Below are 25,511 nucleotides of genomic sequence, written 5' to 3' on the forward strand. Positions count from 1 at the left end.
GTGGGGTCCCTCCTTTGTCCCTCTCTCTCCAACCTATCTTGCAAGTTTTCAAACCCTGTTTGTTGATCATAACCACCCAGGGATGCCCCTGCTGCAGACAGGATCCTCTTGAAGGAAATCAATCCCACTCTACTGTCTTCAGAAGGACAGTCAAATCAGCTGGCTGCATCTTTAAATTGCATTCATGAGGGAAACAGCAGAACCACCAAATTCATCCTGCCACCAACCAAGTCACAAAACTACAGACCGGATACCCCTTTTTTCTCTGGACTCTAATTCAATTAATCTATCTTTTCCCATTCTGTACTGCCTGTCCCAGAGTCCTCCTCTCACTCTCTCCTCTAGGTGCTGCTGACTGCCTGTCCCAGAGTCCTCCTCTCGCACTGTCCTCTAGGTGCTGCTGACTGCCTGTCCCAGAGTTCTCCTCTCGCTCTCTCCTCTAGGATACTTGCCTTTATTAGCCAAGGCATAGAATACAAGAGCAGGGAGGTTATGTTAGAACTGTATAAAATGCTGGTTAGGCAACAGCTAGAGTATTGCGTGCAGTTCTGGAACCTGCATTATAGGAAGGATGCGATTGCACTAGAGAGAGTGCAGAGGAGATTTACCAGGATGTTGCCTGGGCTGGAGAGTTTTAGTTATGAGGAGAGATTGGATAGACTGGGGTTATTTTCCCTGGAGCAGAGGAGATTGAGGGAGGCACAATTGAGGTGTATAAAATTACAAGGGGCATAGATAGGATAGACAGGAAGAAACTTTTCCTCTTGGTGGAGGGATCAATAACCAGGGGGCATAGATTTAAGGTAAGGGACATGAGGTTTAGAGGGGATGTGAGGAAGAATTTTTTCATCCAGAGGGTGGTGGGAATCTGAAACTCACTACCTGAAAGGGTGGTAGAGGCAGAAACCCTCATAACATTTAAGAAGTATTTGGATGTGCACTTGCAATGCCATGGCATACAAGGCTATGGGCCTAGTGCTGAAAATGGGATTAGAATAGTAAGGTACTTGTTTGACCGGCACAGACTTGATGGGCCAGAGGGCCTTTTTCTGTGCTGTAGACCTCTATGTCTCTATGACTCTATGACTCTATTTGTGTGCATGTGTGAACTTCAAGTGTGTATGTGTACAGTGGAGCATATTTTATTATCTTTTCTCAGACTGAGTTAAGTACAAGAAAGTTAATCTTTTTTTTTTGTTAAACTCAATATAGTTGAGTATACGGAAGATAGGAACATAGGAAATAGGAGCAGGAGTAGGCCATTCGGCCTCTCAAGCCTGCTCCGCAATTCAACTAGATCATGGCTGACCTTCTACCTCAACGCCATTTTCCTGCACCGTCCCCATATCCCTTCATGTTTTTAATGTCTAGAAATTTATCGATATCTGTCTTGAACATACCCAATGACTCAGCCTCCATAGTCCTCCAGTGTAGAGAATTCCAAAGATTCACTACCCTCTAAGAGAAGAAATTCCTCCTCGTCTTGGTTCTAAATGGGCTACCCCTTATTCTTGGACTGTATCTCCTAGTTCTAGACACTCCAGCCAGGGGAAACGTCCTTCCTGCATATTACCCTGTCAAGCCCTGTAAGACTTTTGTATGTTTTAATGAGATCACCTCTCATTCTTCCAAACTCTAGAGAATACAAGCCCAATCTCCTCAATCTCTCCTCATAGGACAATCCTGCCATCCCAGGGATTAGTCTGGTGAACTTCCATTACACTCCCTCCTTGGCAAGTATATCCCTCTTAGGCAAGGAGACCAAAACTGCATGCAATACTCCAGGTATGGTCTCACCAAGGATCTACACAATTGCGGCAAGCCATCTTTATTTCTTTACTCAAATCTTCTTGCAATAAAGGCCAACATACCATTTGCCTTCCCAATTGCTTGCTGCACCTGCATGTTAGCTTCCAGTGACGCATGAATAAAGACGCCCAGATCCTTCTGGACAGCAACACTTCCCAATCTCTCACCGTTTAAGAAATACTCTGCATTTCTGTTTTTTCTACCAAAGTGGATAATTTCACATTTTTCCACATTATATTCCATCTGCCATGTTCTTGCCCACTCACAGTCTGTCTAAATCCCCTTGAAGCCCCTTTGCATCCTCCTCACGACTCACACTTCCACCTAGTTTGTGTCATCAGCAAACTTGGAAATATCACATTTTGTCCTCACATCCAAATCATTGATACAGATTGTGAATGCCTGGGGCCCAAGAATTGATCCTTGCAATACCCCATTAGTCACAGCCTGCCAACCTGAGAATGACCCATTTATTCCCACTCAGTATTTTCTGTCAGTTAGCCAATCCTCAGTCCATGCCAGCCCCCAATCCCATGCGCTCTATTTTGTCTACGGACATTCTGTGTGGGACATTATCGAAAGCTTTCTGAAAATCCAAATGCACCACATCCACTCATCTATCCCTTATCTATTCAGCGAGTCACATCCTCAAAAACCTCCAACAGGTTTGTCAAACATGATTTCCCTTTCATTAATCCATGCTGATTCTTCCCAATCCTGCTATTATTTCCTAAGCGTCCGGTTATCATATCCTTTCTAATAAATTCTAGTATTTTCCCTACTATTCATGTCAGACTAACAGGTCTATGGATTCCCATTTTCTCTCACCGTCCTTTCTTAAATAATAGGGTTATATTTGCTACCTTCCAATCTGCAGAAACCATTCCAGAATCTATAGAATTTTGGAAGATGACCACCAATGCATCCACTATCTCTACAGCTACCTCTTTTAACACTCTGGGATGTACACTATCAGGTCCAGGGGATTTACCAACTTTCAGTCCCATTAACTTCTCCATTAGAACTTTTATACTAATATCAATTTCTTTCAGTTCCTCATCATCACTAGTCCCATGGTTCTTTAGTATTTCTAGGAGGTTTTTTTGTATCTTCCTCCATATAGACAGAGGCGAAGGCTGGGATTTCCTGATCCTGTTGTGGCGGGACACGCCATCGGAGATTCTGTGGCCCAGCCAAAAGCCCATTGACTTTTGGTGGGACCAGATGATCCCGGCGGTGGGAGAGACTGGAAAATCCCACCCAATGAATTTGTTTTGTTTATCTGCCATTTCTGTATTCCCCATTATAAATTCTACTGTCTCTAACTGTAGTTGGCATACATTTGTCGTTGGTAGTCTTTTCCTTTTACATAGCTATAGAATCTTTTACAGTCCGTTTTTATATTTCTTACTAGATTTCTTTCATATTCTATTTTCCTTTTCTTTATTAGTTTTTTGATCATCCTTTGCTGAATTCTAAAATGCTCCCAATCCTTATGCTTACAACCTTTTTGGCAACTTTATAAGCTCTTCCTTTGATCTAATACAATCTTTAATTTCTCTTATTAGCCACGGTTGGATCACTTACCCTTTTGGGTTTTGGACAGTGGCTTAGTGTATCGTCACTGGACTAGTATTCCAGAGACCCAGGGTAATGCTCTGGGGACCTGGGTTTGAATCCCAAGCAAATGGTGAAATTTGAATTCAATTAAATCTGGAATTAAAATGATGCTGACCATGGAACCATTGTTAATTGTTATAAAAACCCATCTGGTTCACTAATACCCTTTAGGGAAGGAAATCTGCTGTCCTTGCCTGATCTGGCCTACATGTGACTCCAGGCCCACAGCAATGTGGTTGACTCTTAAATGCCCTCAAAACAAGGGCAATTAGGGATGGGCAATAAAAGCTGGCCTAGCCAGCAACACCCACATCCCATGAACAAATAAAAAAAAGTACATTTGTTGTAAACCATGAATTGATTCTTTAAATGTTAGCCATTGCCTGTCTACCGTCATACCTTTTAATGTGTTTCTCGATCTTACACAGCCAACTTGCCACTTGTACCTTCATAGTTTCCTTTGTTTACATTTAAGATCTTAGTTTCGGATTGAGCTATATCACTTTCAAACTTAATGTAAAATTCTATCACATTACGGTCACTCTTCCCTAAATGCACCTTTACAATGAGATTATTAATTAGCCCTTTCACATTGCACAATACTATTTCTGAAATAGGCCATTCTCTAGTTGGTTTTTCAACAGACTGTTATCAAAAACCATCGCATATACATTCCAGGAATTCATCCTCCACAGCATTAGTGCTAATTACGTTTACCCAATATATATGTAGATTTACGTTTCCTCATGATTATGTATTACCCTTGTTACATGCACCTATAATATCCTGATTGATACCGTGCCCTACATTACCACTACTGTTTGGTGACATATAAACAACTCCACCATAGTTTGCTGCGCCTTGTTGTTTCTTAGCTTCACTCAAACTAATTCTACGTCTTGATCTTCGGATCTAAGATCCTCTGTCACTAAGGTACTGATCTCATTTTTTATTAACAGCGCTACCTCACTTCCTTTTTCTTTTTCCCTATCCTTCCTAAATATCAAATACCCTTGAATATTCAGTTCCCACCCTTGGTCACCCTGCAGTCATGTTTCTGTAATGACAATTAGATCATACCCTTTTACTTCCATTTCTGCCATCAGTTCGTCTACCTTGTTGCAAGTGCTGCTTACATTCAGATAGAGTGCCTTTAACTTTGCCTTTTTAACAGTTTTCTGTATTTTGGACCCATTTGATGCTGGCCTTTGTTTCCGCTGCCTTTCAATTTTGCTTATTACTTTTCTTCCAACCTGTTGGATCGTGCGCCCTAGTTCAGTTGGATTAATGGATCTGGGTTGCACGCTTGTTTCAGGATGACCGAGTTGGTACCATAGAGATAGCAGATCAGTAGACAGTTCTTATGTAGAACGCATTCTATTTATTTACAATTGAACTCTGCAGCTACATTTGCGTACTTACATCTAAAACCCTGTTTCTACATTACAGACTCTTACTCTCGACCACTCACTACTAACTACAGACTACAGACTACTAAGGTAGCCTGCGCTACTCTGTCATTAGATAATAAGATCATGTGATCTTCTATTATAACATTCTTCTCAAAGGTATATTACTCATCAGATTATCACACAATCGTAGCCAGCTTTGTTTCTCTCCTATCTGTATTCCCCCCAGCTTCACAAACCCCTCCCAAACTAGATTAAACCCTTCCCAACAGCACTAGCAAATCTCCCCACAAAGTCCTGGTCCTGCTGAGGTGTAACCAGTCCTCCTTGTATAGGTCCCACCTGCACCAGGACCTGTCCCAGTGCCTCAGAAATCTAAAGCCCTCCCTCCTGCACCATCTCCCCAGCCATGCATTTATTTGTTCTATCTTCCTAGTTCTGTAATCACTAGCATGTGGCAGTGAGACTAATCCTGAGGTTATTGCCTTTGAAGTCCTGCTTTTTAATCTCTTTACTAGCTCTCTAAAATCTGCTTTCAGGACCTCTTCTCTCTTTCTACCTATGTTGTTGGTACCGATGTGGACAATGACCTCTAGCTGTTCAACCACTCCCATAAGAATGTCCTGCATATAATGTCCTGAACATGAACCAAGGAAGTAGAACTAGGAGACACAGGTACGAAGTAGTAAAAGGTAATCATGGCAGTGGTTAGAAAACTCTTCTTTACAGAAAGTGATCAACATGTAGAAGCAAAACCAGGATACTGAAATCTGATGCTAAAAATAGCAGTGTTAGGATCTTTCTGAATGGATGTCTAAAGGTAGGCTGAATTGCCTTTCTCTGTTATTATATTGTGATCTTATGCAACAAGCACAGCACTCAAAGTGTGGCTTAACAAATATATTGTTAAGTCTTATCATGCCCTCTACAGAAGTGTACACTACTTATATGAAGCGATTGGATCACTGCTGCTTTAATTCTTTTCCCACTGATAACAGGTTGGCACTTTTTAGTGATGAAGATAAATATGGTAAGAGGAACACTCAGTCTATCACCTAAATTTTCTCAGGCGAGGACCCAAGCCTGCCACAAGCTCAAGTTGAAAAATTACAGACTCACTGTCTGCATTTTTCTGCTTATTGATTTCAATGTGCTGATAACATTTTGACATGCAGTGGCAGAACTTGCAGTTCCTCACTACCATAGCACACAAGGAAATTTAGATCTATATGTAATAATTAGCTATTGCCACAGAGTGGCAGCAGATACAATTCCAAAACAATTGGAAGTTTCTTTTCCCCCTCTCAGTGCTCTGGTCTGAACCACAAATCAAGAATTTTGACCTTTCAAGGGCCAGCTGTTTATAACTTCCATGTTTAATGTTGCAAAATAATGAGATGGCATTCAAGGTCACTACAAGTTAAAGATATCTTCAAGGATATTTAAAGGACACAGAAATTAAGTAACAAACAATGAGAGGAATTTGCACTTAGTGCAGTATTGGGCGGGTAAAACAACACTTTACCCACCAGCCACAATGGCGTACCTTCACACCGTATCATCCCAAACCCGCCACATCATTTATGCATTCCTGGGAAGCACACCATTTCCTTGGCGAGCAGCCTCTGATTCGCCAGCCCGGCATCACCTTGCCACTTCATCACGCCTGGGGCCACATTTAAAGTCCAGTTGCGTGCACACATCTCAGTGCTTCCAGACCATCACTGCTGCAGGGAAGATGTCCATGAAAGGCAAAAAGATTGCAGCCCCCAGGTTTAGCAATGTGTCACTGGAACACCTTTTGGATGCCATGGAGGCCCGCTGCAATGTCCTCTATCCCCGCTCTGGCCACAGCATGGGCAGCAGCATGACCAACCAGGCTTGGGAGGCAGTGGTCAGCGCCAATGCCCTGCAAAAGAGGACAGCCACCCAGTGCCGCTAAAGGATGAATGGTCTCATCTGGTCCACCAGGTTAACTCAGTCTTCTCATCACTCTCAACTCACGCACTTACAAACCCATCACATATCCACAGGGATCTCACAGCTCAAGGGACAACACCACTAACTCTCACACACACCCTCAGATCTCCATTAGGCTCATACCCTCTACAGCTTGCGTCCTCATCCTATCCATGGCTCCGCTCACCACATAAACATTCCACGCAGTGCCATGTGTCCTGCTCACACTCTCTCCATCTGATTTCATGCAGGAGAAGCCTGCTTACATCAGCAGGAAGAGGCCCAAGATTATGGGTGGAGTGGCCCACATTAGGCTCCTCACTCACTTTGGGAACGTGCCATCGTGCTGACTGGTGAGGATGTGGACTGTGCCTGCAGCAACAGTGAGGTCGATGGCAAACACCCATCTGAGGATTCTGCACCATATCATCCCTCCCTCAATGCAACTGTGAGTGCTATCTCTCCTGCTTTTGACTCTGCTGCCATGCGCTGATTATCTCTAATTTGGTTCACAGGGAACTCTGCCAAGGGACCAATGCCCTTAGCCATCCAGACTCTCAGCTCCATCCAGGTCCTCATGTGCAGCCAAGAGGACTCCTCCTCAAGTGAAGAGGTGGAAATAAGCAGCCCGGAAAACACGTCACCGCAGAGGGAGCAGCTGGCCCATGAGTGATTGTGGAGGGAAAAGTGTGTGTGTGGCAGGATCTTTAGGAGCCTTGTGCGAGCACTCTCACATGCATGCGGATCCTTCATGTTTCACACTCATCTCAATGTCCTTAGCATTTTCAATGCTGCCTGCTGGGGCTCACTTTCAGTTGTCCATCTGAGCTGACCTGCATCTCCGCCCACCCACTGATCACATTCCCATGCATCACATGATCTCGCCCACCACGGCTCTCATTTCACTTTCAATTTAGGCAGCATGGTCTTGATTCGGTGAAAAACCATGCACTTCCCCATCTTTTCCCCTCCCCCAGTCAACCATTTCCTTTCCCCCAACACAGTTGACCCCCCCACCCCTGCCCACCACCACCCCCCAGGCATCACTTTCCACCTCCCCTCCATGACCTATCAGCCCCAACCCTTTTCCTTCGGGGATGTCCAGGTGAACATGCACATTCCCTTCCTTGCTGAAAATCCTACCTCCATCCACATTCACTTCCCTGACCTCCTCCTTCCCACTCCCAGGGTCCGTGTCTGCCTCCGAGTCCCCACCAACCAACCTCGCCGTCCCTTCTACCGCTACCATCAAACCCTCACCCTCCCACCCTACTGCCTCACTCTGCCCTCGGTCATTCTCACCATTCCCTCGCTCCACGCCCACCCTCAGTTCATTCCCCAAGAGGCAGGCATGGACCCATCCGACCCCTTCCGTGCACGTTCATTAGCACATCCCTCCACCATGCCCCTTCCGCCCTCCACACCCCTTCCCCCCGGAACACCTTACCCCGCCAGAACCCCTTTCCCATTCCGCACCCCTTTCTCTCCCAGAACCCCTTCCACCCGGAACCCCTTCCACCCCCCCAGTCCTCCCAACATCCCGGACTACCCCCCCACCACTTAGTCCCTTCCCCTTCCTCACTCCTTCCTCTACCCTTACCTCTTCAGCCACCCTTAGTCCCTCTCCCCTCCCAGCTCCTTTCTCCAGCCTTACCTCTTCCTCCAGCCTCATTCCTACCCCCTTCCTGACTCCTTCCTCCACTCTTACTTCTTCCTCAACCCTTACTCCCTCCCCTCTCCGCACCCCTTCCTCCCACTGGACAGTCGCCCCTATCCGCACTCCTTCCCTTGCACCTTCCACCCCCCCCTTACACCTACCTCCTCAGTTGCCATCTTCTCCCTCGTTACCCCCTCCCACCATTCTCCCTCCCCCCACCAACCTCCCCCTCAACGCCTACATTTCCCCCCCACCAACCTCCCCCAATCCTGACACCTTCATTCCCCCCTCCCAACCTCTCCTCATCTTGACACCTTCATTATCCCCCAACCTCCCCCCATCCTGACACCTTCATTCCCCCCCTCCCAACCTCATCTCCCTGACACCTCTTCCTCTCCTAGCCCTTCCTCTCCCACCCCCTCAACCATCATCCATTGTGAGCATCAACAGTGACTTTCCAGCTTCCGTGCACTGTTTCACAGCAGAGCCATGTCCATGAGAATCCATCCAGCATGCCATGGACATTCCTCCAGTGGGCTCTTGCTGTCGGGCTCCAGCATCTTCAGCTCCTCTGATGCCTGCGATGTGAGCAAAGCCCTGGTGGGTAAGTCCCAACTTGTGCGTCACACTTATCAAGATGTGTTCTGCACCGGCATGTTTTCTTGCCAGCGTGGACAGATGATCCAGTTGGCGTAGCCAGGGGTGGGGGGGGTGGTGTGGTGGAGTGTGGTGGTGGGGGGGTGGAACTATTCCAGCGGGCAAGCCTAATAATTATATGCTCGTGTATTACAATGAGGTTCCCACTGTCTGATGGCGGAATGGTGGTCCAAGCGAACGATTGTGAACTGGTTTCATATCATCGTGAAAGCGATCGCGCCATATTGTCCTCTCATTCACAGTTCATGCCCAACCCCAGCAGACACGGAAAATCCCAGCCAATGAGTGTGCAACATATTTAAGTAAACACTGAACAAGATGAGGTAACCAACACTATCTTGGAATGCAGCAGGCATGTTAACATTGCAAATAACCTTAATTCTTACTTCATATATTTCCTTATCATTGCAACTGACCATTAGCCTTGGTTCAGTATCAACTCTCTTACTTCAACATCAGAAGGCTGTGGGTTCAGGCCCCATTCCAAAGAGTTCAGTACATAATCCATGCTAACACTCCTGGGCAGTCTTGAGGGAGTATTGCACTGTTGGCAAAGCTGTCTTTCAGATGAGATGTTAAATCAAGTTTCTGTCTCCCTATTCGGGTGAACATAAAAGATCCCATGGCAATATTAGCAAAGAGCAAGGGAATTGTGCTGCTCAACATTAATTCCTCGATCTACACCACCATTTATCTCACTGCTGTTCGTGGGAACTTGCTGTGTTACATTAGTGACCGTATTTTAAAAGTAATTTGTTGGCATGAGGTGCTTTAGTAAGTTACGAGGTATGAAAACTGCCACATAAATGCTTGTTCTTCTTAATTTGATTATTTGCATTATTCTTTGCTTAGCAAAAGTTACCATTATTTTTAATGTCCATTTTCTATTACAATAAAAGACTTAACATAAAATAAGCACAACAGGGGGAACTTTAAACTTCAATAGATGCAGAAAGCTGGCAAAATCAGATCAGACACCGGTTTTGCAGCCTTTTTCCTTTCCATTGAGGTCAATAGGGACCCACTAAACCTTACTCTGATCCTATTATTCCAGCTAACCTCGATGGCGAAACAAAATTATCAGAAGCAACATTTCACTGGTTGATAAACATGGTCTAGACAATCTGTAGGCCTCAATTCTGGCATCTGGGATCTGTGCCTGTCTGCCTGTCATGGGCGGGGGGGGGGCGTGGGGAGGCAGTTGTCCAGACTTCACCAGTCTTCCTGAGATTCCAGCTGTCTTCCCTTTGGGTTCCTGTGCCAGGAGTCCAATACAGTAAAGATTCAAACAAATATGCTGACCATGTTTTTAGGGCTTCAGGCAACACACACCCCTCACCCCCCTGCGCCCCTCGCCTGCTTGAACTGTCTCCACAGCGGGACTCAATTCTACAAATCTGGTGGAGTATATACATCATCAGACTCGACACAGAAATCTCCACTCCTATGCTGGGATACCAACAAAGTTGGTCAAGCAGCAATTTCTGGCACTTGGCCGTCCTAGTCTAGCTCTGATTTCAGGGCCACACCTTACGTCACTGATGGAAGGCCCATCGGAAAGTACTGGGAATGGGATCTTTTATGTTCACCTGAACAGGTAGATGGAGTCTTGATTTAACATCTCATCCAAAAGACAGCTTCGCCAACAGTGCAGCACTCCCTCAAGACTGCCCAGGAATGTCAGCATGGACTTGGAATGGGGCTTGAACCCACAGCTTTCTGATGTCGAAGTAAGAGAGCTGATACTGGTACACCCAGGTCCCTGTTTTCCAGAAGCCAGACTTCGGCTAGAAAATCTGAGGAAGGTCACGGCCAACACCATGCTGAATATTTTTCTTCTACAAAACACATTAAGATGCATCACACATTGCATCAGTGGGCTCCCTAATGGTGTAGCTACTTTATCTAGTGTGTAGTCAAGCCATAATAAACCAAAAAGTTCCGAGGCTGTATTAAGTCAGCTGAGAATTCCAGGTTATACTTAAAATTAAAATCAGTGCTAGGCCATTGCAATGTGAAATATGGTGTAGGAGGTTGAAGGTATGATTTTCTCTTCTTCCAATTAATGATGGTATTTGTTTGTTTCATGTGGCCAGTGGTGATGAAAGCATCACCACAAATTCAAACAAAGCCAACTTTATTCTAAAACATAAAGGCAGTGATTTTCATTGAATGCTTTTGTTGTTAAAAAGCCTCTGAGGTGGCCAAGATGGGGTCTTAAGCTGCAACACTGGTTTAGCTCACATTTAGTGCAAAATGTTTTCTTAGTTAAGGAGCTGAAGCCAGTGCTTGAGGTTCCCCTTGGTCTGGATGAGGAATGGGAAGAAATCATGATGCCAAGCAGAGTAGCTTGCTGCAGGAAAGAGGGACAGGAGGACCAGGTATAGGACATCCCTCCTCTACCAGAGCCTCCAGTTCAGTGTTCAAGAACCTGTGCATCTTCTCCCTCAACCCCTGAGCCACTTTGCAGTATGCACTCTGTGCCAGCTAGCATGCTCCAAACCTTCAGTGGGTGTATGGAATCCATATATATTGCTCCATGAAAATTATGTCTAATCACTGCCTGGGTGCAGGTGGCTGGTTTAGCACTTTCAGGAAAATTCAAATTATGGTCATCTGCAATTAGGACCAAAACTAAGTGCAAAATCCAGACACTCAAACAGGCCTGCCTTAGTATAGCTCAAATTTAGTGCCTGTTTTCACCCTTTGGTCAAAATATCCACTGAAAACTGTGCGTTTGTTGAAGACAGAGACAGTGCTACTTCATAGCTGGATTCTCATTGTTTGCCTTTTGGGTACTTTTCCCAAACTTCTTTAATTGTGTTTGAAAAGTGTAGTGTCTGCCTCCAAACACCACAGGAGAAGCATGAGAGAACTGCTAGCGGCAGAGCAAGGTGGGAGAGCTGAGGAGAGATAGAAGATCGCAGGAGACCTGAGGGGTGACAGAGCCTCATGGGAGATAGGCCCAAGGAATGATGGAGGCCCGAGAATGACAAAGTGTTGTGGGAAGTCTAAGGATTGACAGATTGTTGGAGGCACAAGGAGTGAAAGAGCATTGTGGGAGACCTGAGGAGTGATAGAGAATAGTCAGTGGATAGAAGAGTTTCTGCAACTGCAGACATAGGTCCCAAAAGCGGTGTTGCCTCCCTGGTGTCAGGATAAAGGATACTGCTGAACAGGTGCAGGACATTCTGCGAGAGGATAGAGAACTGCCAGAAGTCATGGTCCTTGTTGGAACCATTGACTTGGGTAGGAAACTGGTTGACATCCTACAGGCATAGTTTCAGGAACTAGGAAAATGATTAGAGAACAGGACCTCAAAGATAATCATCTCTGGATTATTCCCAGTCCCACACACTGGTGAGTATAGAAGCAGAAAGATGGTTCTGTTTCTTAATAAGAGTGTTTCCAGGCTAATGAGGAAGGATCCATTCTAGGGAATGAGTGGGGTAAGTGGAGTGTGTTTCAGTGGCAGACATCTCGGTCATGATGGTCATAATAAAATTAGATTTCAAGAAGTTATGAAAAGGGACCAAAAAAAAACAAATGGGTGAAAATACTCAACTGGAAAAGAGCCAATTTCAGTGTTTTGAGGAGGCAGCTAGCACAGGTGGAGTATAACCAAAGAGTGGCTGAAACAAAGTAAGTGAACAATGTCAGGCATTCAAGGCGGATATAGTTCTGGTACAAACCAGGCATATTCCAATGAGGAGGAAAAGATGGGGCATCCAAAGACAGGGCTCTCTAGCTAACAAGGTAAGTAGAGATTAAAATAAAACAGAAAAATTAAGGTTTATGACAATGTCAGGCACAGAATACAATAGAAAACCAGAAATATTACAGAGCGTAGAGGAAATTGAAAATGGATATGAAAAAGGCATAGATATGAGTAAAACAATACTGGATAATATAAATGAGAACCCAAGAATATTTTTATAAATATATAAAAGGTGCACGTGTTGCTAGAGACTGTGTGAGGATGATTAAGGGCAAAAATAGGAAAGCTTCTTCTTGAGACAGAAGGCATGATTGATATATTTAATGAGTACTTTGAATCTGCCTCCATTAGAGCAGGAGCGAGTAGTGATATTGGATAAAAATAGATAGGAAGGAGGTGCTAAACATGTTGGCTTCATACAATACTGACAAATCAGCCCAGATGGGATAAATACCAGGTTGTTGAGGGAAGCAAGTTTAGAAATAACAGAAGCTCTAATGCAAATCTTTCAAACCTCCTTGGATATGGGAGTGGTGCCAGCATTGGAAATATTCCACCCCTATTCAAAAAAGGAGTGGGGGTTAAAGCTGGTAACTACAGGTCAATCGATCTAAAGTCAGTGGTGGATAATCTACTAAAGATCATTGTCAATGACCAAATTAATTTTCACTTGGAGAAGCATGGCTTAATAAGGCATAGCGAGCATGAATTTTGATAAAGCCAAATAGTCGCTGACTAAATTGATTGAGCTATTTGATGAAATAACAAAGGAGGTTGATGCTTGTAGTGCAGTACATGTTGTATAAATGGATTTTCAAAAGGCATTTAATTTTTTTTATTCATTCATGAGATGTGGGCATCTCTGGCTAGGCCAACATTTATTGCCTATCCATAATTGCCCTTGAGAAGGTGGTGGTGAGCTGCCTTCTTGAACCGCTGCAGTCCATGTGATGTAAGTACATCCATAGTGCTGTTAGGGAGGAAGTTCCAGATTTTGACCCAACAACAGTGAAGGATCGCTGATATATTTCCAAGTCAGGATGGTGTGTGGCTTGGAGGGGAACTTTCAGGTGGCGGTGCTCCCATGCATCTACTGCCCTTGTCCTTCTAGATGGTAGTAGTTTGGAAGGTGCTGTCTAAGGAGGCTTGGTGAGTTTTTCAGTGTTTCTTGTAAATGGTACACCTGCTGTCACTGTGCATCAGCGGTGGAGGGCCTGAATGTTTGTGGATAGGGTGCCAATCAAGTGGGTTGTGTTGTCCAAGATGGTGTCGAGTTTCTTGAGTGTTGTTGGAGCTGCACTCATCCAGGCAAGTGGGGAGTTTTCTATCTTACTCCTGACTTGTGCCTTGTAGATGGTGGACAGGCTTTGAGGAGTCAGGAGGTGAGTTACTTGCCACAGGGTTCCTAACCTCCGATCTGCTGTAATGAGGTCAGGATCTGAGGGATCCTGGTGGAACTGAGCGTCAGTGAGCAGATTATTGCTAAGCAAGTGCCACTTGATGGCACTGTTGATGACTACTACTGATGATTGAGAGTAGACTGATGGGGCAGTAATAGGCCAAGTTGGATTGTCCTGCTTTTTGTATACAGGACATACCAGGGCAATTTTCCACATTGCTGGATAGGTGCCAGTGTTGTAGCTGTACTGAAACAGCTTGGTTCGGGGCGTTGCAAGTTCTGGGGCACAAGTCTTCAGTGCTATTGCTAGAATATTGTCAGGGCCCATAGTCATTGCAGTATCCAGTGCCTTCAGCCGTTTTTCTTGAAATCTCGTGGAGTGAATACAATTGGCTGAAGACTAGCCTCTGTGAAGCTGGGGACCTCCGGAGGAGGCCGAGATGGATCACCCACTTCGCATTTCTGGCTGAAGATTGTTGCAAATGCCTTATCTTTTACACTGATGTGCTGGGCTCCCCCATCATTGAGGATGGGGGTATTTGTGGCGCCTTCTCCTCAAGTGAGTTGTTTAATTGCCCACCATCATTAATAAAATGTCCCATAATTGACTTATTTTGAAAATAGAAGCACATAGGATTAAAGGGGTAATGGTAACTTGGGTACATAATTGGTTAAGGGATCAGAGTCAGGGAGTAGTTGTGAACAGATGTTTTGCTGCCTGGAAAGAAGCATATAGTGGGTTCACCTTGGGTCGGTATTAGGACAATTTCTACCCTGTTTTACATAAATGATCAGGGCCTGTGTGTAGGGCATGCCGTTTTGAAGTTGTGAATGATACAGTACTTGGCAACATAGGGAGCAGGATAGTAACTGACTTCAGATAGACATAGTCAGGCTGGTAAAAGGGGCAGATGCATGGTAGATACAATTTAATAAGTGGTTAAGTGTGAAGCGATATACTTTGGAAGAAACAATATGGGGAGGCAATATAATTTAATAGTAATATTTTGAGGAAGTGCAGCAGAGGGGCCTGCATCCTCTGGCAGGTGGGGCAGTGACCAAAGGCCAGAGATTTAAAATAATTAACAAAAAATGTAGGGAGGAAGTGAGGACAATTATTTTCACACAGAGGGTTGTTAAGATCAGGAATGCACTAGCTGAAAGGGCAGTGGAATCAAATTCCACAAGAATTATCAAAATGCTAGAACATTTAGAAGTGGACTAACTTAGAGAGCAGAATTTTCTGTCTGTCGGGCGGGCGGGCGGGCCCGGCCCAATCTCCAGCGGGCGGTGAGCTGATTCCCGCCGGAGGGGCAGGCCGCACCGCCATTTTACGTGGGCAGGCCAATTAAGGCCCACCCAGTGTGACATCCGGCAGGAAGCGCTATGAGCTTCCTGTGCGGGTGGGGGGGATTCCCCTAAAGCGAGAGTGCACTCTTTCGCGCATGCGCACGAAAGAGTGCACATCTCCCTGAGGCAAAGTGCAGCTTCAGGGAGATCGCTTCCACTTTGAAAAAGATTAAAAATAGAAAAAAAAATCCCTAACATGTCCCCCTCATGTGACAATGTCACATGAGATGGGACATGTTCACAATTTACACAATAACTATTAAACTTTTTAAAACCCTGCATGAAACCTCATCCCGTCGGTGGATGAGGTTTCATGTTTTTTCCGGGGCTCCTGGCCTGCCCGCCAACCTTAAGGTTGGACGGGCAGGTCCTTTAATTGTTTAATTGATCCTGTCAATGGCCTCAATTGGCCATTGACAGGTCGTCGGGCCCGCAGCTGATTTTGCTGCACCCCTGCCTTCCTGAAAATATAAATGGGGCGGGATGACGTCGGGGGTTCCGCCCGACATCATCCCGCATCATTTTATGCATCAGCGAGCGAGCCCCGCCCCCTGCTCGCCGACGGCAAAATTCTGCCCATAGAGTTACATGGAGAATGCTGTGGTGTGGGACTTTATTGGACAGATCGTTCAAAGAACCGGCAACATATCACAATAGATCAAAAAACCTCCTTCTGTGTTGTAAGGTTCAATGATTCTAAGGCTGATGTATTGTAGTTTTTTCAGCTTCTTTGGGCAAGATCTTACCAGCCACGCAGAGGCAGTTTTGGAGGCGGGCATGGGGTGGGAGGGGAAGATTTGCAGAATGACGGATCAGGTTGGTCGCCGGACATGTTCCACCTCCAGACAATCTTTGTGGAGGCGAGTGAGCAACAGAAGGGGTTACCCATCTGGCAAAGGCAGGCAGCTTAGTGACAAATAACTGGCCACTCAAGACCAGATTTTGGATGCCACCAGGATCCTACAGACAGCCCACACTGCAGGTAAACTGGGGCGGATCCTTGGGGGAGGCCTCCAGGCAACAGGCCATGTGGGCCTGCGAGGCCTCTTTTACTTATCTCCCCCCTAACCCCGCAGAGCTGCTTCTGCCATCGAGCTACTGCTGCAATCACAGACCATCCTGTGGAGGGAGCCCCATAATAATGGCCTGGCAGCTGTGGCCATAAATAATTTTTTTAAATTTATACATTTTCCAACGGCACCTCCATCTCGAGGCAGTCTCACGTTCTCCTGCTTGCCACAGCAGCACCCGCCTCTCCTGGTAGGGCTGCCTGCAGGACATAGTTGTGGACAATCGGCCCTTATTTGGACTGCATTTCCAAGGGAACCTTTTAATAGGCCACTTCTGGTAAAATCATGCAGGCCGGCCGCCAGGCTTCACCAGCAGGATCAGGGTCTGCTTTTGGTCCTAACCTCAGAAAATCTTCAAACGCAGTAAGATTCTGCCCCTTGTGTTTATTTTGCATATGTAAAAAGTTTCTTCAAGTACACTACAAATTTAATGTACATTGCAGAATATTTTGACACACTAGCAGCTTGTTAAGCGGCACATAGTTGTAGGTAATACTTGGGTGACACAGGCTCAGTCAGCTTGTGTTCATATTTTCAATTTTAATGAAGTGTAGGAGGCTTGCAAGGGCAAGATTAACAAGTAGGTTGTATAATTCAGTCACAGACATCTACAGGAAATTAGTGGCTCAAAAAGAATGGCTAATGAGAGGGCCATTGGACTATTGGAAGAACAAAGTGTATATTGAGGCTAATTATAATCAGAAAAATGACATGGTGTAAGCCCATTATTTTGGAGTCACAAAAAAATTGTGTGGGCTTGTTAATGTCTGGAAAAGTGAATGGTAATGGAGCTCAATGAAAGAAAGAAGTGGAGTGATAGAGTAGGACATTGCTAAATCAGGGCTGATACAATCCATCAATGCAGCATGCAATGCAGTGTAGCATTGACATAGATTTTTTGAATTGCATTTGCAGTGAGAAGGTACAACACTACAGGTGAGAAGTTGTAAAACCTATCTTTAAAGACAAAGATAATTCCCCTTGCTGTCACAATAATTTTAATTCCATAGGATTTATATGCCTTTCCGCATTGGTCATAAGTAGTTTGTGTGATATATTGTTGTTATGTATATCAGCAAGTTTGCACCAGTGTTTTCCTCCGTTTGTCCACCTAATATCACTCCATAAAAATCCACAGCATTAAATTGCAACAGCGAGGAGAACATTTTTTTTGGAAATAAATTTCACAAGTGCTCAGCTGTAATATTGTGTTTAAATGGGCGTCAAAAAAAATCTTAACTCCGTCTCTTTTCTGCTCTGGAGATTGGTAATCAGTGCATGCCATACTTTCTGGTTCTGTCCTTATTTTATTTAATATTCCTCTTCCATGTCTCCAACATTTGTTCAGCTCTGGCCAGCTGGTCTACATAAAAAGGATCCCAAGAGCCGAGAAACATTGTATCACACAGAGTATTTAATCATCTAAGCCTATAGTCATTTTGATAACAGCCAATCCCTCTCCATTCTCTACCAAATATATTCATTAAAACAGTTTCTGAAATATTTACATCAGATAATTTTACAATCATAAGCGCTCACCAAACTAAGTTTTAGTTAATCCATTTTGGTTTAAGCATCAGCTTGGCTCAGTTCATAACTCTGTTATGCTGGATTCGAAGATTGCAGTTTGAGCAGTATTTAAATTGCCACTCCAGTTCAATATCAACCAAGTCTTTCAAATGAAATACTACACTGAGGTTAAACATTAGCTGCAGAATTGTGTGGTCCTACTGTAGCTTTACCATCTTTTTAATGTTTCACTACAAAGCTGATTTTGACACTGTCGGTATTATAACATCCCATTATTAATACAACAATATTCCTTCTTTGGAACATGTTTGAAACACAACAATGTTGGCTAAGGAAGTCAAGTGACTCAAACCAATTTTAATAGGGCACTTTTCATGTAAGGGATATGGAATGTAAATGTTAGAATAAATGGGAGTTTCATTAAAATAAATTTCTTAGCAGCATATACATATAGTAATGGGTAAAACTTGCAGGCATGCTGCTACATCAGGTTGTTCTGTATATGATAAATAAACCCTCATGAAGACATAATATCATATCATCTTACAATGTGATGTCCTGTTCAATATCAAAACACTGATGAACAGAATTGATCATGGGTTGGGCAAAATCAAGAATGTTGAAAATTGTCTCATTAAGTCCACACCCATTAGGGTAGGATCTTCTGATTTGCAAGGTAGTCAGGGACAGGAGGGTGTGACTGTAGCTGAGGCAGGTAAGGGGACCCAAAGGGTAGGATTGCAGGAGTGGCAGCCTCTGCAATTGTCCGACAGGTTTGAGGTTCTTTCAGCTTGTTTGGATGAGAGTAGAGGCTGCAGGGTGGATGAGCTGACTGACCATGGCACTGTGGTAAAGGAAGCCATTCAATTGTGAGCACAAAGAAATGTAGTGGTAGTGGGGGACAGTATAGTGAGGGGGATTGACACTGTTCTCTGTAGCAAGGAACGAGAGTGCAGATGGCTGTGTTGCCTGCCCGGCGCCAGGGTTTGGGACATTTGCTCAGGGCTGGAGAGGAATTTGCAGTGGGAGGGGGAGGATCCAGTGGTCGTGATCCATGTAGGTACCAATGACATAGTCAGTAAGAGGAGCTAGGCGCCAAATTAAGAAGCAGAACCTCAAAGGTATTAGTTTCTGGATTATTACCTGAGCCACCTGAAAACTGGCATAGGACAAAGAAGATTAGAGAAATGAATGTGTGACTCAAAGACTGGCATGGGAGAAGTGGGTTCCGGTTTGTGGGGCACTGGCACCAGTATTGGGAAAAGTGGGGGATCTGTGCTGTTGGGACAATCTACACCTAAACCTGTCTGATGTCCTTGCGAGTCGCATAACTAGGGAAGTAGAGAGCGTTTTAGACTGAATAGTGGGGGCAAGGGATTTGGGAAAATGTGGTAAACCAAAGGGTAGAGACGAGGCAAAAGAGAATTAATATGAGGAATGATAAACAGACTATGAGAGGAAGGAACAGAGAGACCTAATCTAAAAGTAAATCAGCAGATAAAGCTAGATGCTACAAAAATAATAAAAGGACAAAACTAAAGGCTCTGTATCTAAACACACAAAGCATTCGAAACAAAGCAAATAAACTGATAGCGCAAATAGAAATAAATAAGTATGATCTGATAGCCATTACAGAAACATGGCTGCAGGATGACTTAGATTGGGACCTGAATATTGAATGGCACATGACATTTAGGAAGGTCAGGAAGTCAGGAAAAGGTGGAGGAGTGGAGGAGGAGTTAATTAATGATGATATTAGCACATTAGAGAGGGATGACCTAAATTCAGGAAACCAGGATGTAGAAGCGGTTTGGGTTGAGGTGAGAAATGATAAAGGCAAGAAGTCACTTGTGAGAGTGATGTACAGGCCTCCTAATTGTAACTACAAGGTAGGACAGAGTATAAGAGAAGAGATAATGGGAGCTTGTCAGAAAGGTACAGCAATAGGTGCTTGGATAAGAAATTGGCTGAGTCACAGGAAAGAGAGAATAGTGATAAATGGTTGTTTTTCAGATTGGAGGAAGGTTTGTAGTGAAGTTCCTCAGGGGTCAGTGTTGGGACCCTTGCTCTTCCTGATATATATTAATGACCTAGACTGTGGTGTTCAGGGCATGATTTCAAAATTTGCAGATGATACAAAGATTGGAAATGTTGTCAACTGTGATGGGGATATTCTTGCACTTCAAAAGGACATAGGCAAATTGGTGAATTGGGCAGAGAAGTGTCAGGTAATTCGCTTTGGCAAGAAAGATATGGTGAGACAGTATAAAATAAAGGGAGAGCCTCTAAAGGAGGCGCAGGAATGGAGGGACCTCGGTGTATGCTTACACAGGGCATTGAAGATGGCAGGGAATGTTGAGAGAGTAGTTAATAAAGCATATAGAATCTTGGGCTTTATTAATAGGAGCATTGAGTACAACAATAAGGAGGTCATGTTGAACTTGTATAAGACACTAGCTAGACCTCATCTGGAATACTGTGTCCAATTCTGGCCGCCATACTTGAGGAAGGATGTGAAGGCATTGGAGAGAGTACAAAGGAGATTCACAAGCATGATTCCTGGGATGAATAACTGTAGCTATGAGGATAGATTGGAGAGGTTGGGACTCTTTTCCTTGAGAAAAGAAGGCTGAGAGGAGACTTGATAGAGGTATTCAAGATCCTGAGGGGTATGGACAGAGTAAATAATGAGAAACTGTTCCCACTCAAGAGAACTTCAAGAACTAAAGAGCGCAGATTCAAAATAATTGGCAAAAGGGCAAAAATGTAAGGTGAGGAAATTTTTTTTCACCCAAAGGGTGGTTGGAGTCTGGAACAAACTTCCTAAAAGGGTGGTGGAGGCAGGTTTGATCGAGGTATTCAAAAGGGAATTAGAATGCTACCTGAAAAGACAGAATGTGCAAGCTTACGGGGATAAGGTAGGGAAGTAGGACTAGGTGGAATGCTCTTTCAGAGAGCCAGTCCAGACTCAATGGGCCAAATGGCCTCCTTCTTCACTGTAAAGATACTGTGATACTGTGAATAATCATGGGGGATTTTAATCTACATATAGACTGGAAAAATCAAATGAGCAAAGGTAGCTTAAATGAGGAGTTCATAGAATGTTTTTGGGGTAGTTTATTAGAACAGCACATTCTGGAGCCAATTAGAGACCAGGCTTTATTAGACCTGGTATTGAGCACTGAGCTAGAATTAATTGATAACCTCATAGTGAAGGCAACCCGAGGTAGCAATGACTGAAACTTTGAATTCATTTTGAGGGAAAAAAAGTGCGTCCAAGACTAGTATTTTAAACTTAAATAAAGGCAATTATGAGGGTATAAAAGTGGAGCAAGCTAAAGTGAACTGGCAAATGAGGTTAAGGGATTAGTCAATAGAAGTTCAGTGGCAGACATTTAAAGGGATATTTCAGAATACACAGAATAGATACATTCCAACGAAAAAGAAAAATTCCAAGGGGAGGTCCCACCATCCGTGGTTAACTAAAAAAGCTAACTAAAAAAGCTAAAGGGTCTCAACTTTTTACAATTTTTATAAATGAATTGGATAAAGGGACCAAAGGAATGTTGCTAAATTTGTTGATGACACAAAGAAAGGTTGGAAAGTAAATTGTGAGGACGTCATAAGGAGGCTGCAAAGAGACATGGGTAGGTTAATTGAGTGAGCAATGATCGGGTAAATGGAGTGTAGTATAGGCAAATGTGAAATTGTCCAATTTGGCAGGAAGATTAAAAAAGAAACTTATTATCTAAATGGTGAGAGATTGCAGAGCTCTGAGATTCAGAGGGATCTGGGTGTCCGGGTGCATGAATCACAAAAGGCTAGTATGCAGGTACAGCAGGTAATTAGGAAAGCTAATAGAATGTTATTGTTTATTGTGAGGGTAATTGATTACAAAAGTAGGGAGGCTATGCTTCAGTTGTACAGGGCACTGGTGAGACCACATCTGGAGTATTGTGTACAGTACTGGTCTCCTTATTGAAGGAAAGATGTAAATGCATTAGAAGCAATTCAGAGAACGTTTAATAGACCAATACCAGGAATGGGTGGGTTGCCTTATGATGAAAGGTTGGACAGGTTAGTCTTCTATCCACTGGAATTTAGAAGAGTAAGAGGCAACTTGATTGAAACCTTTAAGATCCTGAGGGGTCTTGTCAGGGTGATGTGGAGAGGATGTTTCCTTTTGCAGGAGAATCTAGAACTGGGGGTCACTTTTTAAAAATAAGAGGTCATTCATTTAAGGCAGAGATGAGGAGAAATTTTTTTCTCTGAGGGTTGTGAGCCTTTGGAACTCTCTTCCTCAAAAGGCGGTGAAAGCAGAGTCTTTGAATGTTTTTAAAACGGAGCTTTATAACATTCAAGGCTATGGGCCAAGTGCTGGTAAATGGGATTAGGTAGGTAAGTCAGGTGTTTCTCACGTGTCGGTGCAGAATCGATGGGCCGAAGGGCCTCTTCTGCACTGTGATTCTCCAGATTCTTGATTAACAAGGGGGTGAAAGGTTATCGGAGTAGGCAGGAATGTGGGGTTGAGGTTACATTCAGATCAGCCATGATCTTATTGAATGGCGGAGTAGGGTCTAGGGGCCAAATGGCCTACTCCTGCTCCTAATTTGAATGTTCATATGTTCGTATCTTTTCACACTTGAGAAACTCGGATGGAACAACCTTCCTGTCCAGGGCCTCTCCATTTCTATTGCCAGGTCCAGGCCCATGGTAATGAGGCAGAAGGATGTATTTATGTTCCTCCCACCCCATTTAACCTCCAATGTCAGAAGGACATTATTTTGACAGAAAGCCAGAAAAAATTTGGAGTTATTAGCCCAATTCTTCTGTTCCCCAAAGGGTCAAACCCCAGACGTACCCCAGAAGATGAGCTGTGGCACCCTTCGGAAGTTCACATGCACTAAATACATGGGAATTGTCTGGTAAGTTTTGACTTCTGTTGGGCAAATACCCTGCACCTGGAACCCTCTGAAACTTCAATTTAAAGTCAGGGACTTTGGATGGTTCCGACTCTCTTAGCAGAATAGTTACCCTGGGTAAGTTAGAAGAATTAAAACCAGTTCTAACTTCTAGGTAACTATATTACCGACACCCTGACTACACCTTCCTGACCTCTCAGCTACCCCTGACCCCTAGACTACCCCCCCTCATGCCACAGCTACCCCCCAATCACCTACAACTAAAACCCCCAACCCCCTCCACCTTGACTAGCCCCCCTGCCCCCAAACCCCCCCAACTATCCCCCGACTACCTTGCTGACCATTCAACCAACCTTGACCACCCAGCTAAACAACCCCCACCCCCAACAACCCCCACCCACACAAGTAGTGCCCCTGAACCCCCCCCCGACTAACCCACCCACCCCCAGACCACCTGACCCCCCCCCAACCTCGACCACCTGAACCCACCCCACCCCACCAGTTACTCTAACCCCTCACTCACTTACCTTACACATTTACCTTATCTCCTGGCTTGTCAAAATGGCTGGGAGCTTTAAACTTACTGTTTTATGGCAGATAGTGCTGTAAAATAGGGGCGTGGTTTCACTTCCCCCGATGCTGCTGCCCTGCTCAGAAGAGTCTCCTGGAGCAGCTACGCTGACATTTTCTCAGCCAACCAGGTTTGGAAGTCCGGGCAAGAAATGCGCAGCTCTAGACTAAGGTAAGTAAAAAGGAACAGAGTGGCAATCCGACAGTATTGCCACTCCGTGGAAGATTCAGCCAATTGACTAGCCACAGCAATCAATAAACTTAGAACAGACCCAGATATGACATGACAAGCTCCAGTGATGGAAAGCTTTTTGGAACAATGGTGAAAAAATATGTTTGCATTGCGTTGCTTCTAGATATCATTAAAGACTCCTAGAAGCAGAGCTATGCGAACAAATTTCTCCCTCTACAGGTCCAAGTTCACCTTTTCCTCCCAAATGTGTTATATTACTACATATCAAATCTCAAATTATTCATATACTCTATCCCAAAATTTTATTTCCTAACATTTCTGAAATACAAGATACCTTTCGTGCTAAATTTCAGCACCAACATTTAACGTGAGTTCTGCATACAATTTTCACAGCGTTGTGGAGACTCCGTGGCATATCCAAAATGGCAGATGGAACCCTGATCCAGAAGTCCTGCTTCCGTATCCAGCAGAAGTCTTTTTCACGGTGATGGGGGTGGGGTGTGAGGAGGAGCGAGGGTGGAACATGACTCATACATTAGGGAAACCCAAATTCAGCTGGGCCGTTTGAACTCAGTGTTGAGTTCAAACAGATCCCATTTTCACTGCAGCAAGGGCTCTATCCCGCAATGTGCGAGCTACAATTTTTTAGAGTCAGCATATATGTTCTTAAAGGGCAGGTAAGGTATATAGTACTCTTAAGCTGTCAAGTTATTTAAATTCCCTGCCCCATAAAAATTGAAAAAAAGGTCCCTGCCTGCGACTGAGTAAAAAAAATCTGTGTAGCAGTTTCAATAGCTGTTTGTTGACATAACCCTAAGTGCTATCATTATAACATTATTACTGCTTGAATGTTTTCCACAACCTGTTACTATCATAGTGGGGACTGTAAGTTCACACTTTGATTGACAGATCAAAGAGGATTAGCTGACTTTCATGTGGGGTTATCAATACAAATGTTTGTATTTATAAGGAATTAAGTACTTGACAGGATTTAAATTTATTGAATGAACTTTTATGAATGATTTTTTTATATACTGAAGTCTGTAATAGACATTTATAACTTTATTTTAGTTCATCTCAGGATGGTTCCTGAGGTCTGCCTATGGTGGATACTAGGTGAGTTGGCATGGAGGATATAAGGGTGGGGAGTCATGAGCTGGCACTAATTTTGCATAGGGGTTATAAGAGGCCAGGACAGTGGTTGGAGGGCTAGGGTTGGCATGTATGCACATGGAAAGTGGGTGGAGTTGTGAGGGCTAGAGAGCCTAATGTTTGAAACAACTGGGACGAAGCCCCATAAAATCACAGAGGGTCTTTTAAACATCCCAGCTCGGTATTCAGCAGCCCATGGCCACCTCCGATTTCCATCCGGGGCAAGCAGGCCCAACTCCGTCTCACACCCGCCACCCCCAAAACAAGGATTCCACCATTCAGGACACTTTTTAATGAGGCGGGTGCGGTGAACCGGGAGATTTCCCTGCTCTGTGCACCTGCCTCAGGGGTGAAAATCCAGGCCAACGTCTACAAAATAAATCATGTCTGTACCTTCACTGGTTCAAGGGCAATTAGGGATGGGCAATAAATGCTGGCCTAGCCAGCGACACCCACATCCCATGAATTAATAAAAAAAATTCCAATCTGAAGGCAA

The 25,511-nt window shown here is 44.3% G+C and overlaps 1 long non-coding RNA gene across 1 annotated transcript; it reads left to right on the forward strand.

The window, feature by feature from the left end:
• Positions 1 to 16,142: 16,142 nt before the first annotated feature.
• Positions 16,143 to 24,493, forward strand: LOC144681110 (uncharacterized). Its single transcript, XR_013576691.1, has 3 exons — positions 16,143 to 16,560; positions 24,257 to 24,347; positions 24,419 to 24,493. It is a non-coding gene; the product is annotated as an uncharacterized LOC144681110 (long non-coding RNA).
• Positions 24,494 to 25,511: the final 1,018 nt, after the last annotated feature.

This window comes from Cetorhinus maximus, chromosome 1 (genome assembly GCF_964194155.1).
Source record: "Cetorhinus maximus chromosome 1, sCetMax3.hap1.1, whole genome shotgun sequence".
In the NCBI taxonomy this organism is placed as follows: Eukaryota; Metazoa; Chordata; class Chondrichthyes; order Lamniformes; family Cetorhinidae; genus Cetorhinus; species Cetorhinus maximus.